Consider the following 4,942-nt stretch of genomic DNA (forward strand, 5'->3'; position numbering starts at 1 on the left):
TAATTCATAAGATGCAGCTCAAAGTACTTCACATAGAATTGCAACAAAAATTGAAATAAATAGTGAAAAAATATTTAAATAAATGAATATGTTGTAAAAAAAAACAATAAAATACATTAAAACTTAAAAAAATTCAAATGGAATAGTCAACTTGAAAGAGTGAAGTGACTGTTGAATGTCACACATCTCATCCAAGGTGGCATCTACCAGGCTGAAACAGGTCATTTACAAGTCGGTGCATTAAAGCGGCCCGATGAATCTGACCCTGAAACAGGTCCAGTGTTTGTTAAGTTACAGACTCACAGTCTAACATATCTGTGTTATACCGCTCTCAGTACAAGAAAGTGGATTCTTACAGAACAGAGGCGCAGCTGAACTGAATCAGTCAATACTGTTTTGAAGTGGTATGGATTTTATTTTGTTTAGTTGAGTTAACATTTGCAATACAAGCTTCTTCTCTGTAGAAAACAGCATCAAGCTCAAGCCCATCCTGAAATTCTGGAAGTTATAAATAAATATAATTATACACGTTTCCTCTGTGGAACGAGACATTTTGAAATGTTCTGCGGGTGATGCATGTTGTTTCCTGAAATAAAACCAGCGTTGTGCAGCTCGTAGGACACAGAGCGATGATGTTGCTCCTCTCACAGCTCTGTTGATGTCAGCACTGTAAAGCTTCCTGTTGGTTTCTCTCTTCTGGTAAATTGATGGCTGTGTTTGCGTCCTCGCTGTTCACTCGCAGTAATTCACCTTTTTGGGGTAAGATGTTTATTTTCCTCTTCGTGGAGTGTGTGTGTGTGTGTGTGTGTGTGTGTGTGTGTGTGTGTGTGTGTCTGGTCTCTCTCTGGTTATTTAAGCTGCTGTCATGTGAACAGGGCAGAACATGTTTGTTGTGTGATGGATCGTCTTCTTGGGACTGAACAATTGGAGCTGTACTCCCACGGTCACATGTTGCTCACTGTGCATGTACTCTACAAACACATCTATAACGTGAACCCACCAACAACAACACACTGACAGACACTGGAGCACCACATGAAACATAAATATATTTGGCACCAGTGTAGCGGTTTAAATGACTCCTCTCAGCAGCGTTGTGGTAACGTTACTGTTTTGTGAATCAAACATCTTGTCAGTAGTGAAGCTTTTTTATTGATCCTGTGGCGCAGCGGTCGTCCACACAAGCTGCATTTTCCTGTCAGCGCTCCTGAAGCTGAAGCACAGCGGATCTCTCTGCTGCCGTCTGGAATAAAACGGAAAGGATCAGCACGTGACGCCGCCGCCATCTCTGAGACATTATTTGCACAAATGTTTTTCCATGTATATGCGAAGCACGTCCATATGATCTGTACCAATCCTTGGGCTAAAGGCCTAGAGGGGATAGATGGCAGAGAGGGACACACACACACACACACACACACACACACACACACACACACACACACACACAAAATCAAAATCTTTTTTTGTCTTTATGTCCACAGATTTTATTACATAATAATAAATTATTACATAATAAACATAAACAAGGACACTGTCAGTGTTCCATGAATATATGAACCCTGCTGATGAGATGTTGTGAGTTGTGGTGATGATGTAGTCAAGGATGTTGTGTGGGGATTTGAATCAGCAGCCTTCAGGTCAGAGGCCCATCACTGTAACCTTCAGCCTGCTGCTTTTTAAAATGTTTTTTTTATTTATTGTGAACTGTCACAGAAACAAATGAAACACTTTATGAACTGCAGGACCGACTGTCTGCTCACTTCAGAAATGTGAGAAATGTTAGACCTTGGGATTTTCCAAAGGAAATGTTAACACATGCTGTCTTCTTTACGTCCGCTGGTCCCGTGGTAACACATTCTACCAGCCTGTCGTCCTGTCAGCTATTTTGCACTTGGACTTATGTTTTATTTTTTTTCTTTACATAATTTTTTCACTGTGTGTGTTAGGACATGAATACAGAATATGCCTGCACTCTGGGCTGTGTGTATTTCTATGCTTGCGTGTGTGTGTGTGTGTGTGTGTATATAGCCTCCGAACTCCACATACTGTAGCAGTCAAACGGAGGCCGATATATCTGCAGTGACAGGCCTTAAACAACAGGCGAGGAAGATAAGTGAGGTCGGCGTGAAATATGATTAAAGCACAGCCTTCCCCTCGCCTTTGATTTAAAGGAGCATGGCATAAACAACTCATCTCTTCCACCCACCCACATACACACACACATACACACACACACACACACACACACACACATGAACATCACAAAGTCAGCCACTTTAGAGGAAAAGCATGGAAACCAAAAAAAGGGCAAATGAGAAGAGGGAGGAAGAAGACGATGGAGGAAAACCGCCTCCTCAGCAGTCTGAGAGGAAGTTTGAGTTCGGGGGCAGATTCCATCTTCAAGTTTTTGCTGTTGCTTCTAAAACTAGAAGAAAATGTCCCGCTGGAATTAACAACTTGGACAAATGCAGTGTTTGACCATCTCAACAATGTCACCAAAAACTGAGTCAGCTGTGAAATCACTTTCATGTGTCTGTTGACGGAATGAAAATCTAGCGCCTGTTAGTGGCTTTGACTGATCCCAGAAATATGAAACACAAAAGGGCCGCGTAGTGTAAGCCAGCAGCCAAACACCCATTCATTAACATATGTGGCAAATAGCAAAATGTAGAGTATCTGATCTTGCAGCACAATATCCACATTGACTCCAGCATCATCAAAGTGTTTTATGGTTCTGTTCAGACTCTCACAGCTCCTGGTTCAGGTGAGAGGAAAGTCCTGGTGTGATACAGAAACAGTTCACAGTGACTTCAGACACACAACCTGTTTATTCACATTCAACCAGAACCACCAGCTTTCACTAACCTCAACCAAAGAGCTTTTGTTGTCTCAACCACAAATCCCGGGGGTAATAATCGCTTTTCACTATATTTCCATCCAGTTACACAATGACAGACTATTTTGATCATGGGTTTGAAACACTTTCTGTAATAAAACATGTAAAAGAGATGGGGGGTCTGTGATGTAATTTGTGTCAGTTTATAGGTCTTTGATGTGAGAAAGTTTGAGTCCGATCTGGCCTGGACCACAGACGGGGCTCTGGATGTGAAGCTAGTCTCTGCTGTAACAACTACATGAATAAAAACTGAAAGGTGCAGACGCCACACTTCACACATCTTTAAACCTCCATTTGAATACTGATACATATACGCGCTACATTGTCCGTGAAATCAAGAGCAAAGAAGAAGAAGAGGTGCAGCTTTACCCACTGATGCATTGGTGAGGATTTCCGACAGAACAGCTGGCGTTACACACAGCTGTGTCTGTTTATTACGCCCCTACCACTAATTCATGTATCCATGTATCTGTGAAACATCATCACAGTGATACTTCAGTCATCGTCGTTAAACAGAAAGATGATTAACAATTAATTTATAGAGCTCATATCGACACAGACAGTTCAGGATAAGATGAAAAAAATCATCAACACAATCAGAGAAATAAAACAAATAACCTAAACATACAATCTTTCATTATTTAAGGTTACATCTCTCACATTATATTTAATCTCCTGGTCACATCCTCCCCTTTCTTTTATAATTGCCAGTTAATGTGTGGGAAAAGGGGTATGAACGGTGCTTGCGCCTACTTATTGGCCCCCGGAGAGGAATCTCACGTCTGCAAAAGACAACGAGAAAATGTACAGACTGTGGCAGAGAAGGGAGATGTTTCTACTCTGTTTGTTTTTCATGCTGTTTCTTCAGGCAGGTTGGCGTACGATGAAGCAGAGTGTAAAAATGCCCTCAGCATCAAACAGTCAACATCACAAATATTGCAAATCCTTAGCAAAGGTTTTATCAGCAAATATTTATCTCTTTTCCTCCTGAGATGTTTCCATCACCTCACTTCACCATTCTGTACTCTAAATATTGGCATTTACAGTTAATCAGTCCTTTTTTTTTTTTCCTTGAGACATGTATTTCCTCCTCCGCTCTCTCTCATTTGCAGTAAATATTTCATAGAGAGATCTCCCTGCTCTCCCTGCTGCCTCACTTCTCAAACCCAGAGTCAGCAGGAACTGGTTCATCTAAAGAACTCAGGTAAGTCTGCTGCCGTAACTGTGTCCTTGTCTCTTCTTTTTTCGCCTGAATCGTTCCTTAATAATCCCTGAATCTCACCTCAGCACAGTTAATAGATGAGCTGAGAGCACACGCTACACAACAGGTCTGAAGCAACAGTTCAGGAGTGAAAGTTTCTGCAAGAACCTTTGCACATATCTACCACAGCTCAGCCGCAGTGTACACTATGTAAGTCTTTTATTTATTTTACCTTATGCAGCAGAGCTCTGTTGAGAGCAATCATTTTTATTGTCCTTCTGTAGGTGGATCTCCAAGAGGAACAGAGATGGTCCTCACTTGTAATGGATCCAGAGGACATCTCTCTGAGATCCGCGGGGAGCTCGGAGAAGAGCTGCTGCTCCTTCACGTGAGAAGAGAATCTCAGCTGGTCTGGAGACGCCTCCGGATCCCCCACGAGGAGCGATGTCTGGACAACTTTACTTGACCTGCTGCCACTGCGACCAGCAGAAAATGGATGGATGGATGAATGGATAGACGGATCCAAAGTAAGCTTCTTCTTTCTGCAACTGTTGGTGTTTTACTACATTTTCTTTTCAATCGTCCCCTGACTATCCTCCTGTGAAAAACAACATCATCATTCTCTCAGATATTGCTGGTTTAGGTTCATTCAGGAAGACACTGACAACCTCTTTTGTCCTTTAGGTACGACGACTGATTGGTCGTGTTGTTGTTGGAGTGAAAGGGATGAAATACAGTGAAAGAAAAAGAATGATAGAGTTGTAACAAGAGAAATGAAATGACCTTTCAGTTTGTCATCACAGGGTTAAAATGGGCGTCCAATCACCTGCCATGCATGTGTA

At 41.9% G+C, this 4,942-nt stretch overlaps 1 long non-coding RNA gene across 1 annotated transcript; it reads left to right on the forward strand.

The window, feature by feature from the left end:
* The first annotated feature begins 681 nt into the window (after window positions 1-681).
* LOC130175746 (uncharacterized) lies at window positions 682-4,621 on the forward strand. Its single transcript, XR_008828777.1, has 3 exons — window positions 682-759; window positions 4,012-4,103; window positions 4,385-4,621. It is a non-coding gene; the product is annotated as an uncharacterized LOC130175746 (long non-coding RNA).
* The last annotated feature ends 321 nt before the right edge of the window (window positions 4,622-4,942 follow it).

The sequence above is a fragment of the Seriola aureovittata genome, chromosome 2 (assembly GCF_021018895.1).
Source record: "Seriola aureovittata isolate HTS-2021-v1 ecotype China chromosome 2, ASM2101889v1, whole genome shotgun sequence".
In the NCBI taxonomy this organism is placed as follows: Eukaryota; Metazoa; Chordata; class Actinopteri; order Carangiformes; family Carangidae; genus Seriola; species Seriola aureovittata.